General features: G+C 38.0%; 1 long non-coding RNA gene across 1 annotated transcript in view; it reads left to right on the plus strand.

Annotated features, from left to right (window-relative positions):
• LOC106007241 overlaps positions 1–11,570 on the plus strand; it is a 68,145-nt gene extending 56,575 nt beyond the window's left edge. The window contains exon 3 of the long non-coding RNA XR_001181899.2: positions 11,073–11,570. This is a non-coding gene — a long non-coding RNA (uncharacterized LOC106007241). The remainder of the gene's footprint in view (positions 1–11,072) is intronic.
• Positions 11,571–21,866: the final 10,296 nt, after the last annotated feature.

A 21,866-nucleotide genomic window follows, 5' to 3' on the forward strand; every position in this document is an offset into this window, starting at 1 on the left:
ACTGTTCTTTAAATGTTTTGTAGAATTTACCTATGACTCCATCTGGTTCTGGACCTTGTAATGATGGGAGTTTTTGATTACTGATTGAATTCTGTACTAGTAATTGTACTAGTAATTAGTATGTTCAGACATTCTACTTCTTTCTGATTTAGTTTTGGAGGATTGTTTATTTCTAGGTGTTTATCCAGTTCTTGGAGGTTGGCATATGATTTTTCACTGTGGTTTCCTAATCCTTTGTCATTCTGTGGTATTGGTTGTTACTTCTCTTTCAGCTCTCATTTTATTCATGTCCTATTGCTCTCTTGATGAGTCTGGCTAAACATTTATAAATTTGTCTTTTCAAAGAACCAATTGTTGGTTTCATAGATCTTTTCCTTTTTCCTCTGAACTTTATTATCTCCTTCTTTCTACTAGGACTTTGTTTTCCATTTCCTAGTTCCTTTATATGTAACGTTAGATTATTTATTTATTTATGTATTAATTTATTTTGGGATTTCTCTTGTTTCTTGAAGCAGGCCTATATCTCTATAAGTTTCTTTCACTGAGTCCCAGATTTTGGACTGTTGTTTTTTCATTTGTATCCATGCATTTTTTCATTTCCTCTTTGATAAGTAACATGTTTAGGCTCTACATACTTGTTTCTTTTCCCCCATTTTCTTCTTGTAATTATTTTCTAGTTCTGTGCTATTTTTCTTTTTTTTTAAAGATTTTATTTATTTATTTGACAGAGAGAGAGAGACCACAAGCAGACAGAGAGGCAGGCAAAGAGAGAGGGGGAAGCAGGCTCCCCACCGAGCAGAGAGCCTGACACGGGGCTCAATCCCAGGACCCTGAGATCATGACCTGAGCTGAAGGCAGAGGCTTTAACCCACTGAGCCACCCAGTCACCCTGTTCTGTGCTATTTTTATTGCAGAAATTAGATGATATAGGGGCACTTATATCATCTAATTGATGATATAGGCAGGAAGGCTGGAGTCAAGGTAGGCACAGGCTAGCAGTTCCTAGGGCACCATATACAGGGGTACTTTGAGAGTTTTGGCTATAGCTGAAGAATATATGAGCCAGAAGGTCACAGAGCTCTCTGTCTACATCTAGAATACCCCACAAGCTGTTTGGAGCCAAAGTGACACAGGCCTGGAGTTTTCTGTGGTGCTCAGTTGGTGGTGGTTGGCCCACTCAGTTGGTGGTGGCTGGACCTGTAGTGAGTGGTGCTCAGGAGTGTCCTGGTGAACCCCACAGTGGGGCTGCCTTGATGGGCTGGCTGGGGTGGGTATGATTTAGGGACCCAGGACTCTCTGGCTGCAGGCCAGACCTTGCTCCTGTCTATACTATAAAGGTAAATAAGGAATGTAGCAGTGGCACTTTCCAGACCTTCAGGCTCAGAGAAAGTTCTAGAAGACCCCTTGCCATTTGGGGGTCCTAGGGCTAGGTTCTTTATTTTCTAGTTGTTATTTTTTAAATTACAGCCTTTTATAGCCAGGATATTCATGGCTCATGTGGGCTAAGCCCTGGGAGGCTCACGGAGCCTGCAGGCTGTCTATGGCATATGGAAGGAAGCCTGTCCCTAGCTACTCTATCAGGATGGACAGAGAACGTAAACAGTGGTTTTCATCAGCCCCTTCAACCCAGAGAACTTTTCAGCACTTGGAAAGTAACTGGATCTTTGATATACTAGTAGCTCTTTGAAATGGCAGCTTCTGGGGCACCTGGATGGCTCAGTCAGTTAAGCATCCTACTTCGTATTTCAGCTCACCTCATGATCTCAGGGTCATGAGATGGGCCCTGCCTCTAGAGGGCTCTGCGTTCAGTGGGGAATCTGCCTAAGATTTTCTTTCTCCCTCTCGCTCCCCACTGTCTAAAAAAGAAAAAGGAAATGGCAGCTTTTTTTTCTCTGCCCCAGGAAAGACAAATCTGCTCCTAGTCCTTTAGTACTATTCTTTCCTTTTGCAATCTGCATTGTCAGGGGTGGGGGTCCCTTCGTTGCCAAGTCTCTCTCTGTCTCACTGTTTTCTGTGTGGCCTATCATTTGTTGCACGATGGTGGTTCAGCTCTGCCCTCCGCTTTTCTTCAGGAGGAACCGTTCTATATATAAAAGTGTAAATTTCAGATGTCTAGGGAGGTGAATTCAAGGTCTTCCTTCTTTGCTAGATGGGACCAGAATTCTAAAAGACTACCTTTACCTGCTTTTATAGTATAATCTGGTACATCTCTTCTCTCGGGTTGTTATGGAAACAAATTCTTTTAACTTCAGTTTTAGAAGCATTTTCTCTATTCATCAAATTTGTGCTTAACGACTTTTTATTCAGTACTTCCAAGATCTTGATCAACCGTCTTCTCTCTTGCTTTGATGTAACAAAAAAAGTCACTTTCGTCCTTACTGTTGCTTCTCTGTACATACAGTTTTCCTCAGGATGTCTTTAAAAATTTATAACCAATAAACCATTATTTTGAGCCACGTAATTAAATATTCTTTGGTATAATTCTCTTGTTTTTAGGGCTTAATGTTCCGTGAACATCCTGAATACCTGAGTTTAGTTTTTATCAAACTAGGAAATTATTTCTTCAAATATTTTCAACCCCTCTCTTCAGGGATGCTGATTGTAAGTATAATGACTGCCTGAAGCTGTATTACAAATCACATTGTTTTTTCCCCATTCTTATTATGCTTTCTATTTTAAACAGTTACTATGAAGTATCCATGTTTATGAATTTTTTCTGCAATGTTTTATAGCAATTACATCCAATGCACTTATTTTATGCTAAACATAATTTTGCCAAAAGAAGGTCAAATTGATTCTTTTCCTATCTTCCTCCTTAAAATGTTGAACCTGTCATTTAGCTTATTGAATATGTAAACTACAGCTTTAATTACTTCTGTGCTATCTTTACCACCTGTGTCACTGCTGAGTCAGGTTTGTTTCCTTCCTTTTCCTCATCCTAGAATGTTTTTCACTTTCTTTGCATGCTTGGTAATTTTGAAATTAAAGATACTGTAACTAAAAAGATACTGTAACTTTTATTTTCTGAGGTTAGGAAGCTCAAGGGATAAAAAAATTAGATAATTTTTTTTTAGCTTTATGCTAGGACATATTTAAGTTACTTGAAGACAGTTTAGTTGATCATTTGAATCTGTATTTTAAGATTTTTCTTTTTTTTAGGCAACAACAGAGTGATGTTTATTCTGAGGCTAATTATACCAACCACTAAGGGAAGATCTTTTCAAGTTCTCTGCCATTGGCTTGTGAATTCTTAGATTTTTCCACTCTGGCTTGCAGGCAGGCAATAGCACAGCCACATGTGAGCACTGGATACTGTTGTTCTAACCCTTTAGTTGGTTCTTTTCCAGCTGTCAGGTAGTTTCTTCCCCTGTGTGCGTGCCTGTTTATATGCCACCATTATACTAGGGCAACCCTGTAGACATCAGTGAGTTATCTTCTCTTTTTGTTCTGCAAACTCTATCTTTTCTTTCATTTTTCTTTTTTTAAATTTAAATTCCAGCATAGTGAACAACTGGTGTTTGTATGATTTTGGGGTGTACAATGTAGTGATTCCACACTCATGTACATCACTCAGTGCTCTTCATAGTAAGTCCCTTGTCATCCATTTCACCTGTTTTACCTATCCCCCAGCCACTTCCCCTTCGGGCATCATCTGTGTATTCTCTACAGTGAAGAATCTACTTTTTTGCTTTGCCTTTTCTTTGTTTACTGTTTTGTTTCTTGATTCCACAGATGAGTGCAATTATATGGTATTTACCTCTCTATGAATAACTTATTTCACTTAGCATTACACTATTTAGATCCATCCATGTTGTCACACATGGCAAGATTTCACTCTTTTTTATGGCTGGTTAATATTCATGTGTGTTTGTTTGCACATGCACGCATGTACACACACACACACACACACACACACACACCTTAACCTATCCGTGGACACCTTGGCAGCTTCCATAATTTGGCTATTGTAATAATGCTACAATAAACATAGTGTACATAAATCTTTTCAAAGTAATGTTCTTGTATTCTTTGGGTTTAAAGGAAGATATTCCATGCTCATGGATTGGAAAATAAATATTGTTAAAATGTGCCTCCTACCAAAACAATCTATAGATTTAATACAGTCCTTATCAATACCGGCAGCATTTCTCACTGAACTAGAACAAGCAATCCTAAAATTTGTATGGAGCCAAAAAAGAAACCTGAACAGCCAGAGCAATTTTGAAACAGAAGAACAAAGCTGTAGGAATTACAAATCTGAGCTTAAGGCTAATTTACAAAGCTGCAATAATCAAAAAAGAATGGTACTGGCACCAGAAAAGACAAAGAAACCAAGGGAATAGAATAGAAAGCCCAGAAATCACCCCACAAACTCATGCCCAATTAACTTTTGACAAAGGAGGCAAGCACATACAATGGGGAAAAAACCAATCTCTTCAATAAATGGTGCTGGGGAAAACTAGACAGCAAGAGAATGAGCCAGGACCGTTTAGACCATACACAAAAATAAACTCAAAATGGATTACGAACCTAAATGTGAGACCTGAAACCATAAAAACCTGAGAAGAGAGCACAGGCTTTAACGTCTCTGATTTCATTTGCAGCAACTTTTTTCTAGATATGTCTGCTGGGACAAGGGAAATACAAGCCAAAATAAAATACTGGAACTACACCAAAATGAAAAGCTTCTCTACCACAAAGGAAACAATCAACAAAATAAAAAGGCAACCTAGGGAATGGGAGAAAGTATTTTCAAATGACTTATCTGTTAAAGGGTCAGCATCCAAAGTCTATGAAGAACTTACACAACTCAACACCCCCCCCCAAACTAAACCATCCAGTTAAAAAATGGACATAGCTCCAAAGAGAACGTACAGATGGCCAACAGACACATGAAAATGACGCTCCACGTCAGGGAGATGCAAATCAAAGGTATGCTGAGCTTCCACCTCACACCTGTCAGCATGGCTAGAATCAAAAATACAAGAAACAAGTGTTGGTGAAAATGTGAAGACAAACCAACACTCACACACTGTTGGCGGGAATGTCAGCTGATTCAGCCACTGTGGAAACACTGTGGAAACAGTTTGAAGGTTCCCCAAAAAATTAAAAATAGAAGTGTGAGAATGTTGAGTAATTTGATTCCAAACTGTCTAGAACTCTGTAGACTTTAACCAACGTCTGCTCCACTCGGAGTCCCCTCTCCCCCTTCTGCCTCGGTTACCCTTTTGGCGTTAAGGCCTGGAAACTCTCATTACAGTAAACTGGGTGATTGCAGGGCTCACTGGTTTGTTTCTCATTTCTCAAGGATTATTTTCCCTTTTTGTAGGATTTCCAATTTCTTGAAAGCCATTTTTTAAAGTAGAAACATAAGTCTGTTCCCTGTTACTCCCATTATGAGAAGGAGAAGTCCTTTCTTTTTGTAATCCTTACACATTAACAGAATGTTCCTCACCTTTCTTTTCACTATAGTTGCTGGTGATTGTAAAATTATTTATTTATTTATTTATTTGAGAGAGAGAGAGACACAGCGAGAGAGAACACAAGCAGGGGAGTGAGAGAGGGAGAAGCAGGCTTCCTGTGGAGCAGCAAGCCTGATGTGGGGCTCGATCCCAGGACCCTGGAATCATGACCTGAGCTGAAGGCAGATGCTTAACGACTGAGCCACCCAGGCACCCCACAAAAAAGCCTACTTTTAACTAAATAGAAACTTTCTACTGTATTTCAGTACCACTTTCTTACTATTCTAAGACACATTCCTTCATTTAATTCTCCTTCAGCATGGTAAGCTTTGCTATCTCCTCCATCTGTTAGTATTTTTAACTTCATTAGCCTTTCTCCCCAGGTCTCCCTTAATTTCCCAACTTATTGTCCAGCAAACTTTCTGAAAGCCTTTTTAAAGTCATATTTTTTTTAAGATTTTATTTATTTATATATTTGACAGAGATCACAAGTAGGCCAAGAGTTAGGCAGAGAGAGAGGGGGAAGCAGGCTCCCCGCTGAGCAGAGAGCCTGTTGTGGGGCTCAGTCCCAGAACCCTGAGTCCCTGACCTCAGCAAAAGGCAGAGGCTTAACCCACTGGGCCACCCAGGTGCCCCTAAAGTCCTAATTTTTTGTTCACAGAATTACAACTGCAAATATTTTGATTACATTCTTATATTCTTACATTGGCAAATATCTAATACTTTTGGGTCCTATTTGGATGAAACATCAGTTTTTTATTCCACCCATGCTCATGGATTCAGAGAATCAATGAATTATTGAACATGCAAATCAGGTATTTTAGATCGGTTACTATGCCTCTAGCTCGAAAAATAATGAAGTCCCAGTGCAAGACAGAAATAAAACAAGCCAGGGTAAGTAGGACACAAGAACTATAATCTTGTTTATGGGGATAAGAGGGAAAAAATGAGCAATTGTCAGGATTTGGGAATATTGATAACCATGGCTTGTTTTGGAAAAAGTCCACAGTTATCCCTCCAAGACCTGACAGACTTCACTGTGGCTCAAAATCTAAGAATGTATTAGCACTTTCTTAGCTGAAATAGCTTTGCAGGGATCCACTTCGTACCCATAGACCGAGCATAAAGTTTCTGTCAGTGTTAATACACACACTCTCCTGAACCTTGCAGAATATTTCACTGACCTGAACTATTTTGACTCATTGTTACTCTCTTCCATGCATGAACAAATGCTTTTATGTAGACTCCATTTTTAAAACTTCTGTGGACAAGAAATTAAAAATGACAGCCCTGGATACCACTGATAGCAACTATTTCCAGAGTTGTCTTAGGATGCTAAGGAAAGTCTTTTGTAACTAAGTATGTTTAACTGGTCTAAGCACTATCAAAAATGAATTAGACGGCACCTGGGTGGCTCAGTCAGTTAAGCATCTGCCTCTGGCTCAGGTCATGATCTGAGGGTCCTGGAATCGAGTCCCAGTGGGCTCCTTGCTCCTCGGGGAGTCTGCTTCTCCTTCTGCCCCTCCTCCCACTCAATCTCTCTCTCTCTCTTTTTCTCTATCTCAAATAAGTGGAATCTTTGAAAACATGAGTTACTAAAATATGAAGATACATACATTCTTCAATGGGATTTTAAACCATATTATCAAATCGGTGAATATAGTTCAGAAGCTGAAATAAGTCTTTTTCCCTAGGACCATGTCCTTTACTTTTTTCTCCTCACCCTTCTCATCATTTCCTTCCAGGATGTTTTTTCTCCTTTTTCTCCAATTCCTACAAAATAGTGCTTGAATGGCTTTTAAATTTGATGATTAAAATCAGTTTGTCTAGCTGTTAGTAACTTCCTGAGCTCCAAACTCCCTTGGTAATTAATGTGACTATCATTAAATTTGGAGTTAACTTTCAGATGGTTCATTTAAATACATAAGATTTCATTAAAAATGTCTGATGAACTTTTCTGTATTATTTAAAGCAGCATTTTCATATTAAGGACAAAACACATTTAGTACTTTCACAAAGCAAACCTAGCCAGTCACTAACTGGCTATGTAAAAAAGGGGGGAAATAGATAAATATGTGTATATGTTAACTTCTCCAGAAGAGTGTAGTTTATGGACATTTCTTTCCCACCTCATGTACATTTCTTTATTCGTACAGTGTAATTTTATAAAATGCTCACCTGTTATATGCATTATTTATCTGATTCTAAAGGTAGAGTAGAAATTTAGGGGTTTGTGGAAATCTAGGGGTTTGTGAACTAGTGAGTGAAGGAAGAAAGAATCACATGTCTACTAAAAGATTTAAGAAAAGCACATAGCAGAAACTGAAGCACAGATGGGTTGATGATTACATTAATATATAAATCAAGAAAAATAACAGCCACTATTAAGTGGGAAGTACCCAAGACATTATATGATTGACAGAGTACAAATACTTGCCTAGGAATCCTACAGAGGTCTGAAACAAGATTTTAGTTTGAGTGCCAAAGAACCCCAAGGAACTCAATACGCCTAAAGAGAATTAAGAATTAAAGAAATATCATATAGCACCTCATAGGATATAGTATGTATCAGTGAAGCTGGGGATGGTAGACAAGTGAAGAATACGACTGGTGCCAAAATAGAAGACAGTGAGGTCCATGGAGTTTCTGTAGGGTAAGAATAAAACAGAAACAGGGCAGAAGAAATAGGATTTTTAGAAATTTGTCATACTCTAATACTACAGTTATACACTGTGTACTCTTCTGAGGAAAATAGTTCATACACTTGAAAATAAATAGTAGGCTATAATAAATTTGCTGTGAGAGTCAGAAGTACAACTGAGATGATCTGTAAACAGAGAAGTTGAAATCCAAATGTTTTGCATCATTTCAAGCATGGATAAAATACTTGGAAATACAGGCTCCTACAGGTTTAACACTTAAATAACAATAATCTATTCAATGAATTTTATCTTATGCAATATAATGCTGCTTGTCATTAAACAATTGATCCTTGATGTAATTTTAAAGTTAATTTATCTTTAATTTAAAAAACCAGCTAATCTTTTGGTTTCAGGGCCAAGTTGTAAAAGTGTCATAATTTGGCACTCTTTTACAATAAGAAAAGCTGGACCATATGAAAATGAACACCTTTCTTAGAACTATCATAAAACTCAGAGCAGAGGGCAGACAGTTATCCCCAGTTGTGGAGAGTCCAGAGCAGCAGCAGCTGGAAGCCAGGAAGATAGTAAGACTTACTTTATTGGAAAATCAGAAATTGCTGCCACCGGAGTGTGGACTGAAGTAAAAATCTTCTGTGGTTCACAATTCCTTCCAAAGACTGCACTAGACTTTCACAGTAGAGGTCTGAGAAAAACAACCTCATGACTCTAGGAATAAATGAAGAGACACCACTATGATACCCTCCTAAGCCCTCATCATGAAGCCCAGGCCTCAGGGAATCCCTTAGCCAGACCGTATTTCCCATGGTGGAAAGGAATTACATAACACTGTACTTTCCCAGCTTCCTATATGAAAAAGAGAAGGAAAAATTAATTCACAATGGGACAGGTCTTCAAAAAAAGAAAAAGTTTGGGGATGCTGAAAGTAAAACAGATAAGGGGACAAAAAAAAAGATAAAAGTTGTATGCCTGGAAAAGAAGGAGAAAAATGAGAAAAGCAAACCCCAGAGAGAGGGGAGAACTATAAAACAGATTTATTCCAAAGAATGTGGCTTGTTTTCCTTCTCTCACATCCAGCCATCATCCCAATAAACCTCAAGTATATTTACAGTGAATTGCAGTAGAAAGAGGTCCCAAGATGTATAGTCTTTCTGACGAACAGGGCAAAGAATAAACCCTAAATCCAGAAGAGGTAAAAAATTTCACTAAAGAAAGCTGAAATCCTAGGCAAATTAGTATAACTTCTCACATGACAACATAGATAACATCTATTGCACATACAATGCCCAAATTTGAACAAAATTACACAACCTAAAAAATCAAAACCATCATCCGTAACAAATTCAGATGTGACACAAATGTAGGAATTATCAGACAAGTGTTTTACAAAACTCTGTCACCAGAGAGATAACAACAATGCAAGAGAATCAAAAGTACAGGCAAGAAATTAAGAAGCAAATAACTGAAATGAAGAATGCCTTTGATCTGCTCACCAAATTTAACACTCCAAGGAAAGAATCAGTGAACTTCAAGAGAATCAGTGGAACTGAAATGAGAACTTGAAAAGAAAATGAAAAAGACATCAGAACATCTAAGAACGGATGAGCAGTACCAAAAACTTTCAATGTAGGCATAATTGGAAAAGTGAAAAAAGAGAATGCAGCAGAATATTCAAATAGGAATAGAAAACGTTCAAAATTATTTAGAGACAAGTCACAGATTAAGGAATTTCACAGATCAACAACCACTTGACATTAGGCAAAAGAAAATTAAAAAAAAATACTCCATGCCTTTTAGAATCAGTAAAAATTTTGAAAAAAAAAGAAAAAAAGTCCTAAGAATACCAATTTTGTCAAGGACTTGGAGAATGAGGAAGTAATTTCCATCACTGGAAGGAATGAAAATGGCGCATCCACTCTGGAAGACACATTGACAGTTTCTTAAAAAGCTAAAGAGAGGTTTATCTTTGATCTAAAAATCACATTCTTAGTATTTGTTCAACTCTTTTGAAAACTAATGTCCACATATCCATGGGAAAGTTTACAACAGCAATATTCATAATTGCCCAAAACTGGAAGAACTCAAGATGTCCTTCAATATGTGTGAGGATAAACAGTGAGATATTCCTACTATTTAGTATTAAGGGATAACAGGGCATGAGCTATTAATATGAGTGAATGTTAACTGCATATTGCTAACTGAAAGTTGTCAGCCTGAAGGGGTTACATATTGAATTATTAAATTTACATGACATTCAGAAAAAGTAAAAACTATAGGACAGAAAGCAAGAAAGTAATGACCCTGGATTCTAAGGGAGAGGAAAGTTCAATAGGTGAAACAGGATCTGGGGGAAATAAACCAATTCTGTGTGATAGAGTACTCATGAATACATTAGACCATGAACTTGTCAAAACCATTACAACTTCATAGCACAAAGAGGGAAACTTAATGTTTAAAAAAAAAAAAAAGTTTTTAAATCCATGAGGAGGTTAGGGGTTCCAAAGATGTAAAGCAAACTAGAAGAAAAGTATCTAATTGTATCAAAATGTAGGACATAACCTCACTAAAAGGGAAAAGTACAAGGTAGTCATCTAAAGACCTTTGGAAATGAATAAAGAGTTTAAGACTATAGATAAGAAAGCTGTATAAAAACACTGCATTAGTTGGTAAAGCTGTTTCTTATCGAGTACTAACAATTATGAAACCAGTATACTATAGACTAAAATTGGACTATTATGTAAATGGATGAAAGATGGTGGCACTCTGGTTCTCCCTGTTGGAATGGGAGATAAGCAAAGGGGGGAAAGGGCTGGAATGAAATATGTGCATTAGAGCTGGGGGTTGAGTTTGAACTTGTGCTTAGCTTAGAAAAGATGCCAATGGATGAATAATTACAGGATTGACATCCTCATAATGGTGGAGTAAGTGTTTTCTACTATCTTTTCCCTAGAGAACACTGATGGAGACAACCACCTACGGACAAGGAAGACTTTCTAGAAATCCAGACATCCATTGGGGAAGTTTCAGCACATGGGTAGAAGCAAAAAAATACAAGGCATGGAAACCAGTAATGGTTCATTTTACCCACATAACCCATTTCCTAAACCAGCACAGCTAAGTGTTAAGAGAAAATTTTCAGTCCATGATTTCTTCCCTGGGAAAAAGTAAGGTGTGTGAATAGTACACAGCTTCTCCATTGAGGCAAAACATTGCCTAAGAGTCTCGTTTCTCTTTTGCCCTATCCAGAATACTGAGTACTGAACTTCATGACTTGGAAGCAGTGAGGGGTTAAGAAAAGAACAGCTGGGGGCGGGGGTGGCGCAGCAGGCGGGAAAGGACAGCTAGGGTATGGTGGAGGTAGCTGTTTTAAGGAATCTCAATGAGCTACAAGAATTTTTCTTAGATTTTGTAACTAATTTACATAACTACCAATAATTAAAACCTGCATGTTGATTTATGGTAGAAAAACGTGTAAAATCATTGTCAGTATACATACTTGTTCAGCTTCACAAATGAGGTTTCCCTTTTCCTAGAGCTTTCAACATAGCTAATTCATGTGCAGTGTGATCATGATTGGTTTTGTTTTGTTCTTTTGTCTTTGATTACTGAATATTAGGCAAGCATTCTTTCTGTTTTAAGAAAGTTTTTATTTGAAGTTAAACATATGGCAAATCTTTGTAAAACTCCTCTACCATGGAGCCAAGGAACATTAGCAAAGAACACAGGATCATTAAATTCTCTGCCTTCTAAACTTAGGGAAGAGCCAGAGAATAGGCACATATATACTACAAGATGTTAACAGCTGTACCCATTATATTTTTAGCATATTATTTCAAAAAACTTTGTACAGGTATTTTCCACATGTACCGTACAGTGGAATGAAGCAACAAAAAAGAGTCTCTTGCTTGAAAATGTCAATAAGTTTGAATTTTTTGATCTCCCAAAATAATAAGGATAACACAATGAAATCAAGAAAAAAATACACCAACAAAATGCAAAGTTGAACAGAAATAATTTTAGAAGAACCAAATAAATTCTGGAGCTAAAGAACACAGTGAAAGAAATGAAAAATGTAATAAAAAGCATCAAAAGCATGCTTCTCAAGCAGAAAAAAGATTCTGTGAAGTAGCAGACAAGATCTTTGTAATTCTTCAATGGAGAACAACAAAAAAGATTGAAGAAAGCCAACATGAAGCATGGAATTCATGAAAAATAAGTTGGAATCTCAGAAGGAAAATGGAGAAATAAAACTTTGAAGATCTAATGGCTGAGGACTTCTCAAATATGGGGAGGTGTCTGGACATCCAAATTCATTAATATGTCATCCCCAAATTTCAAACTAAACTGATTGTCTCCAAAAAACATTATTGTACATTTTGTCTGAAATCAAAGACAAAGAGAACATTTAAAGCAGCAAGAGCAATAAGAGGAAATTCTCTCATAGAAGGGAATCCCCTTAAGGCTACTACTAGATTTCTTGAAACAAACTTTGCAGGTTAAGAATGGAATGATATAGTCAATGGACTGGGGCTGAGGGTAGGAGGAAGTCAGGGAGGGGACCTTGCCACCAAAATACTTTACCCTGCAAAGGTGTCCTTCAGAAGTACGGTAAAGACATTCCAAAACAAAACCTGAGGGAGATAATCACCATGTTACCTGCCTCACGAAAAAGGCTGAAAGGAATTTGCCAAGCTAAAATGAAAGAACATGAATTAGAAATATGAAAATATATGAGGGGTGCCTGGGTGGCTGAGTGGGTTAAGCCTCTGCTTTTAGCTCAGGTCATGATCTCAGGGTCCTGGGTTCGAGCCCCACATAGGGCTCTCTGCTCAGCAGGGAGCCTGCTTCCTCCTCTCTCTCTGCCTGCCTCTCTGCCTACGTGCGATCTCTCTGTCAAATAAATAAATAAAATCTTCATAAAAAAAATATGAAAATATGTGAAAGTATAAAAACACACTGGTAAAGTTAAGTATACTATCAATTCAGAATACTCTAATAATGCAGTGTGTTAATTTGTGGTGTGTCAGTTAACCCTAGTATAAGGGTTAAAGGAAAAAATAGTACAAACATCTAAACTACAGTAATTTTAATTATTATACAATAAAAATATTAAGTTGCAAAGTTGCAACTTTAAAAACATAGAGGTGGGGCGCCTGGGTGGCTCAGTGGGTTAAAGCCTCTGCCTTCGGCTCAGGTCATGATCCCAGGGTCCTGGGATCGAGCCCCACATCGGGCTCTCTGCTCAGCGGGGAGCCTGCTTCCCCCTCTCTCTCTGCCTGCCTCTCTGCCTACTTGTGATCTCTGTCTGTCAAATAAATAAATAAAATCTTAAAAATAAATAAATAAATAAATAAAAACATAGAGGAAGAGTAAATGATTTGAGTTTTTAAATGTAACTGAAGTTGCTAGCCTAACATAGGCCTTTATAACTATGATTTATGTTTACCACAGAACTAAAGCTTGGAGTAGGTTTAAAAAAAAAAAAAAAGATTAAGAGAAGTGAATCAAAGCATACCACTACAGAAAATCATAAATTCACAGAGGAGGACAAGAACTAAAGAAAGGAACAGCAGAATCACACCTTACCTGCAAGCCTTTACCTTACGTATAAAAGGATTAAATTCTCCAGTCAGAAGAGGAGAAAACTATGGGCTGCCTAAAAGAAACTCGTTTCAACTTCAGGAGACATAAAGGCTCAAAGTGAAGTTAGGGGGAAAGATATTTCATGCACATGGAAAACTAAGGAAAGCAGGAATTTCTATACTTACTTAAGGGGGAAAAAATAGACTTTAAGTCAAAACCTGTAACAAGAAAAAAAACTAATGAGATAAGTTAGAGCATATTATAGATAAATGGGTCACTCATCAAGGATATCTACCAATCCTAAATATACATGAATGCAACATCAGAGAACCTAAATATATTAAGAAAATACTAATAGATACTAAAAGAGAAATAGACAACAATAAAAACAGGACAGAGGACTTGATTACTCCACTTTCAACAATGGATAGATTATCCTAAAAAATTCATAAGGAAATTTGTCAGCACTTTGGTTTCGAATAAACGGCCCTAGCAGATACAGAGAGGACATTTCTACCAACAGCAGCAGAATACAGATTCTCAGGTGAACAGGGAACATTATTCAAGTTAATGGATACAAATTAGGTTTTCTGACCGCAATGACATGAGACTAGAAATCCACAGCTGGAGGAAAGCTGAAAAATTCACAAGTGTGTAGGAATGAAACACACTCCCGAAGATCCAGTGTGTCAAAGGAAAAAAATGAAAACACTAGTTTAAAAACTATCTTGAGACAAAAGAAAATAGAAACATAACAAACCATACTTATGGGAGGTAAAAAAGCAATTCTATGGGGGAAGTTCATAAACATCTCAAATAAACAACCTAACTACATTTCAAGGAGCTAGAAAAAGAACAAGGTAAGCCCGAAGTTAGTAAAAGGAAAATAACGAGATCAGAGCAGAAGTAGATAAGAACCAGAACAACATAGAACTGGTTTTATGAAAGATGAAATTGACACAGATTTAGGTAGACTTTTAAAAAAAGAAGGAAAAATCAAATTGAGAAATAAAAGTGGTGATATTACAGTTGATAGAAAAGATCCTAAGAGATGACCATAGGGAATTATAGGCTAACAAAAACAGAACCTATTAAGAGTCAGTCATTAAGAAACAATCTGAAAGGACTTATAAGGATGAAGAAGACTAAAGCAGTAATCACAAACCTCTCAACAAATGAAAGCCCAGGACCAGATGGTTTCCTCGGTGAATTCTTGCAACAGTTTCAGAATTATCACAACCATAAAATGGGTTTGGGAATGTTCCTACTCCTCAATTTTTTGGGACCAGCATTACCCTGATACCAAAGCCAAATAAGCTAAAAGAAACTATAGACCAATATCCCTGCTAAATAAAAATTCAAAAACATTAGCAAAATGCTATCAAATAAAATTTAACAGCATATTAAAAGGATTATACTCCACAATAGAGTAGGATTTATCCCTGGGATTAAAAAAATGATTCAGCCTATACAAACCAATAAATGGGGTAAACCATTTGACAAAAATTCAACATCCATTCACAATAAAAATGCTAGACAAATTGGGTATAGAAGGAACATATCATAATAAACACTGTAACAGACAAGTCCACAGCTAACATACTCAGTTAAAAATGGGAAATCCATTTTTAATCTTCTAAAATCATGAATGAGACACAGAGACCCATTCTCATCACTCCTATTCTAACATAGTCCTGAAAGTCCTAGCAAGAACATTCAGGCAAGAAAAAGAAATTTGAAAGGGAGAAGTAAAATTGCTTAATTATAAATGACATGATCTTGTGTGTGGGAAATTCTAAACACACCTCTGAAAATTGTTAGAATTAATGTATTTTCAATGAAGTCAAAGAATACAAAACAGAGAAATTAGCTTCATTTCTATACACTTACAACAAAATATTTGAAAAAGAAAACAGTCTCATTCACAACAGCATTTAAAGGGGAAAAAAATTACATAGTGATGTATTTCACTAAGGGGATGAAAAGGCCATACACTGAGAAAAAAACTTTGATGAAAAACACAAGGTGTCATTTGACAAAGACACAAATGAATGGAAGTATAACCTGTGTTCTGGGATGGGAACAACTAATGTTAAGATATCCAAACTCCCCAAAGCCATTTATAGATTTCATAGAATTCCAATGGCATTGTTTTTCACAGAAATATCTTTTAAAGTTCCAAAATTTGTATGGAATGATAAATGACCTTGAATAACCAAAGAAATTCTAAGAAAAAAACAGGGCTGAAGGCATTAAACTTCCTGTTTTCAAACCCTATTACAAATACAGCCATCTAAACAAACACAGAGACCAATGGAATAGAATTCTCTCAATAAATAAAAAATAGACCCTGTAGGGGCGCCTGGGTGGCTCAGTGGGTTAATTAAGCCTCTGTCTTAGGCTCGGGTCATGGTCTCAGGGTTCTGGAATCAAGCCCCACATTGGGCTCTCTGCTCGACCACCACCACCACCACCACCCCGCCTCTCTGCCTACTTGTGATCTATCTCTCTCTATCAAGTAGATAAATAAAATCTTTTAAAAAATAAAATAAAATAAGCCCTGTATATACAGTCAACTCATATTTGAAAAGGGACCCAAGAATACTCACTGGGGCAAGAATAGTCTCTTCCATAAGTGGTGTTTGAAAAATTAAATAATCTTATATAAAAGAATGAAATTGGACCCCCCACTTACACCACTTACAAAAATAAACTCAAAATGGAGTCAAGATTTAAGATCTGAAACTGTTAAAATCTTAGAAGAAAGCAAAAGAAAAACTCCTTGACCTTGATCTTGGTAATGATTTTTTTTTTTTTTTTGGGAGGTGATACCATCAGCACAAGTACCAGAAGCAAAAACAAGTGGATTATATCAATCTAAAATCTTTTACACAGGAAAAAAACAAAAACCAGTGGATGGATATTTGCAATCAGCTACTGGATAGGAGGCTAATATTGTCCAAAATATATGGAACTCCTACAAATGAATGGGGAAAAAAATCTATTTTAGAAATGAGAAGACCTGAACAGAAATTTTTCTAGAGAAGACACATAGATGGCCAACAGGTACATGAGAATTTGCCCAACATCAATCATCATCAGGAAAAGGCAAATCAAAACCACCATAAAAAATTACATAACACCTGTTACAAGGAGCAAGATGACAGAGGAGTCAACAGGAGATCAAAGAAAAGAATAGCAGCAATTCTACAAACAGAAAAGTGACCACTTTCTGGAAGGTAAGACATGCAGAGAAGGGAATTTGGGAAGATGGACCAAAGGAGGAGGGAACCTCTGTCAGCTGGCTCCTGGCAAGTGAGAGAGCAGTGGAGCACAAAATTGGAACTTTTAGAAGTCTGCTCCAGTGAGGGATGTCGCTTGAATGGCTAAGCAGGGGATGGAGCCCTCACTGGGACAGTGTGGTCTCAGGACCCTTGGGGTCACAGAAATACCAGGGCCTGAGTGCAGCAGAGCTCCCAAATATTAGAGCAGGGAGCCAAGGAATGGGCTGTCAGCTCAGCGTTGCCATAAACCATGATCTGCAGCACAGGTGGGCCACTGCTCTTCAAGCAGGGACCCCACAAGTGGCAGATCCAGGGAGACTACCTTTCTTCCCAAAGGAAGAGTGGCCCAGGAGCCTGCCACAGCAATCTGCTGGGTTTGGAGACTCCAAATGGGGTTGTGTGCCAGAGACGGGATGTTTGGTCACAGGCCATGTAAGCATGGAACGCCGCTTGGAGACCAGGGAGAGTGATTGAGTGCTTTTTTCTGAGGGTGCACTGAGGAGTGGGGCCCCAAGCTCTCAGCTTCTCTGGGTGGCAGATTGGGAGGCCGCCATCTTTTTTTTTTTAAGATTTTATTTATTTATTTGACAGAGATCACAAGTAGGCAGAGAGGCAGGCAGAGAGAGAGGAAGAAGCAGGCTCGCTGCTGAGCAGAGAGCCCGATGTGGGGCTCAATCCCAGGACCCTGAGATCATGACCTGAGCCAAATGCAGAGGCTTTAACCCACTGAGCCACCCAGGTGCCCCTGGAGGTCGCCATCTTCATTCTCAGCTGTACAGAAAGCTTTCAGGGAACAAAAGCTACTGAGCATAAACCAGAGCAGTTTACATCACCTGGCCCATGGCAAGGGCGGTGCAACTCCGCCTTGGGTAAGGACATCACTACAACAGGCCCCTTCCCCAGAAGATCAGCAAGAACATCCAGCCAAGACCATGTTTACGAGTCACTGAGAAGTGCAAATCTCCAGCGCTAAGGGAATATAGCATATAGAATTCATTGCTTTTTTCCCATGATTCTTTATTTTTGGGGGAGTTAGTGGGGGGTTTTCTTCTTTCCCTTTTCAACCAACATCTTATCAATTCCTTCATTTTTAACATTATATTCTATCCCTTCATTGTATTTAACCTTATTGTTGGTATACATATATGTTTTTCTTTCTTTAAAATGTTGGGATACAATTTCTTCTAACAGACCATAATATACCCTAAATCTAGTGTACAGCTTGTTCTAGTCTCCTGCCTAATCACATTCTTTTTTTTTTCCCCTCTTTTTTCAACAGACTTATCAACTCCTTTAAAATCTTTAATTTTCATCTTTACAGTCCTATTCCATTTTTTCACAATATGACTGTAAAGGTAAGTTTTTCTTTCCTTAAAACTTTGGGAGGCAGTTTCTTCTAACAGACCAAAATGCACCCAAAACCTAGGGTGTGGCTCTGTTCTATTCACCAGCCTGACCCTATTATTTATTTTCCTTTTTTTTCTTTTTTCTTTTTCCCTTTCTTTTGCCCCAAGTTTCAGGTCTTTTCTGATTTGTTTAGTGTGCATTTTTCTGTGGTAGTTGTTACCTTTCAGCATTTTATTCTCTCATTTGTCTATTCTCAGGGCAAATGACAAAATGGAAAAACTCACCTCAAAAAAAAAAAAGAAGCAGTACCAACTGCCAGGGACCTAATCAATACAGACATAGTAAGATGTCAGAATGAAAGTTCATGACAATAGAGGGAGTAACCTGGGTGGCTCAGTGGGGTAAGTCTCTGCCTTCAGCTCAGGTCATGATCTCAGGGTCTTGGGATCAAGCCCCACATCCCCACATCAGTCTCTCTGCTCAGCAGGGAGGCTGCTTCCCCCTCTCTCTGCCTGCCTCTTCGCCTACTTGTGATCTCTGTCAAATAAATAAATAAATAATCTTTTAAAAAGAAGAAAAGAAATTTCATGATAATAGAGTATATGATGATTATAAAGATACTAGCTGGGCTTGAAGAAAGCATAGAAGATACAAGAGAATCCCTTTCTGGAGAAATAAAAGAACTAAAATCTAAGCTAACGTCAAAAAGACTATTAATAAGGTGCAAAATAGAAATGGAAAGAAAATTTCCAAAGTCTTTTTCTGGCCTTTATGAGGCCAGCATTACCTTGATCCCCAAACCAGACAAAGACCCCGTCAAGAAGGGGAATTATAGAATATCCCTGATTAACATGGATACAAAAATTCTCACCAAAATTCTAGCCAGTAGGATCCAACAGTACATTAAAAGGATTATTCGCCACGACCAAGTGGGATTTATTGCTGGGTTGCAAGGTTAGTTCAACATCCGCAAATCAATCAAGGTGATATACATTAATAAGACAAAGAACAAGAACCATATTATCCTCTCAGCAGATGCAGAAAAAGCAGTTGACAAAATAAAGCATCCTTTCTTGATCAAAACTTTTCACAGTGTAGGGATAGACTGTACACACCACAATATCATAAAGGCTGTCTATGAAAAGCCCACAGCAAGTATCATTTTTTTTAGATTTTGTTTGTTTGTTTTATTGGACAGAGTGAGACACTGTAAGAGAGGGAGCACAAGTGGGGGAGTGGGAGAGGGAGAAGAAGGGTTCCCGTGGAGCAGGAAGCCTGATGCAGGGCTCTATCCCAGGACCCTGGGATCATGACCTGAACCAAAGGCAGATGCTTAATGACTGAGGGAACCAGGTGCCCCACCAATATCATTCTTAATGGGGAAAAACTGAGCTTTTTCCTTAAGGTCAGGAACAGAGCAGGGATGTCCACTATGACCACTTCTATTCAATACAGTATTAGAAGTCCTAACCTAAGCAATCAGATAAAAGAAAGAAATAAAAGCATCTGAATCAGCAAAGAAAAAGTCAAACTCTCACTCTTTGCAGATGATAGGATACGATTCTTTACATGGAAAACTCAAAAGACTCCACGCCAAAACTGTTAGAACTCATACAGGAATTCACAAAAGTGTCAGGATTTAAAAATCAATGCATAGAAATCAGTTGCATTTATATACACGAAAAAGACAGGAGAAAGAGAAATAAGGAGTAGATTCCATTTACAGTTCCACCCAGAGCCATAAGACATCTTGGAATAAATCTAAACAAAGAGGCAAAGAATCTATACTCAGAAAACTATAGAATACTCATGAAAGAAATTGAGGAAGTCAAAAAGAAATGGAAAAACATTCCATGCTCAGGGATTGGAAGAACAAATATTGTGAAAATGCCTATACTATCTAGAGCAATCTACATATTTAATGCAATCCCTATCAAAATACCATCAACTTTTCTCAAGGAAACAGAACCAATAATCCTAAAATTTGTATGGAACCAGAAGAGACCCCAAATAGCCAGAAGAATGTTGAAAAAGAAAAGCAAAGCTGGTGGCATCACAATTCCAGACTTCAAGCTCTATTACAAAGCTGTTATCATCAAGACAGTAAGTTACTGGCACAAAAACAGATACACAGATCAGGGGAACAGAATAGAGAGCCCAGAAACAGACCCTCAACTCTATGTTCAACTAATCTTTAACAAAGCAGGAAAGAATTTCCAATAGAAAAAAGACAGTCTCTTCAACAAATGGTGTTGGGAAAATTGGACAGCCACATGCAGAAGAGTGAAATTGGACCATTTCCTTATACCACACACAAGAATAGACTGAAAATGGATGAAAGACCTCAATTTAAGACAGGAATCCATCAAAATCCTTGAGGAGAACAAAGGCAGCAACATCTTTGACCTCAGCCACAGCAACTTCTTAGACATGTCACCAAAGGCAAGAGAAGCAAGGACAAAAATGAACTATTGGGACTTCATCAAGGTCAAAACCTTTTGCACAGCAAAGGAAACAGTCAACAGAGCCAAGAGACTACTGACAGAATGGGAGAAGATATTTTCAAATGACATATCAGATAAAAGGCTAATATCCAAGATCTACACAGAACTGCTCAAACTCAACACTCAAAGAACAAATAATCCAATCAAGAAACAGGCAGAGGACATGAACAGAGATGTCGGCAAAGACGACATCCAGATGGCCAACAGACACATGAAAAAGTGCTCAGCATCACTCAGAAACAGGGAAATACAAATCCCGACCTCAGTGGGATACCACCTCACACCAGTCAGAATGGCTAAAATTAACAAGTCAGGAAATTACAGGTGTTGGTGAGGATGCAGAGAAAGGGAAACCCTCCTATACTGTTGGTGGGAATGCAAGCTGGTGTAGCCACTCTGGAAAACAGTACAGAGGTTCCTCAAAAAGTTGAAAATAGAGCTATCCTACAACCCAGGTATTGCACTACTGAGCATTCACCCTGAAGATACAAATGTGGTGCTCCAAAGGGGCACATGTACTTAAATGTTTGTAGTAGCAATGTCCATAATAGCCAAACTATGGAAAGAGCCTAGATGTCCATCAACAGATAAATGGATAAAGAAGATGATGTATATATATATACAATGGAATATTATGCAGCCGCCACCACCACCACCCCCACTGAAATCTTGCCACTTGTAATGGCATGGATGCAACTAGAGGGTATTATGCAGAGAAAAACAATTATCATGTAATCTAACTGATACAGGGAATTTGAGAAACAAGACAGGATCATAGGGGAGGGAGGAAAAAATGAAACAAGGCAAAACCAGAAAGGGAGAGAAACCATAAAAGACTCCTAATCTCAGGAAACAAACTGAGGGTTGCTGGAGTGGAGGGGGCGGAGAGGAATAGTGTGGCTAGGTGATGGACATTGAGCTCTGTGAATTGTGTAAGACCAATGAATCATAAACTTGTGCCCCAAAAACAAATAATACATTATATGTTAGTAAAAAAAAAAGTATGGAGGTTCATCAAAAATATTA

Source organism: Mustela putorius, unplaced genomic scaffold (genome assembly GCF_011764305.1).
Source record: "Mustela putorius furo isolate JIRA1106 unplaced genomic scaffold, ASM1176430v1.1 tig00003988_pilon_pilon_pilon, whole genome shotgun sequence".
NCBI lineage: Eukaryota > Metazoa > Chordata > Mammalia > Carnivora > Mustelidae > Mustela > Mustela putorius.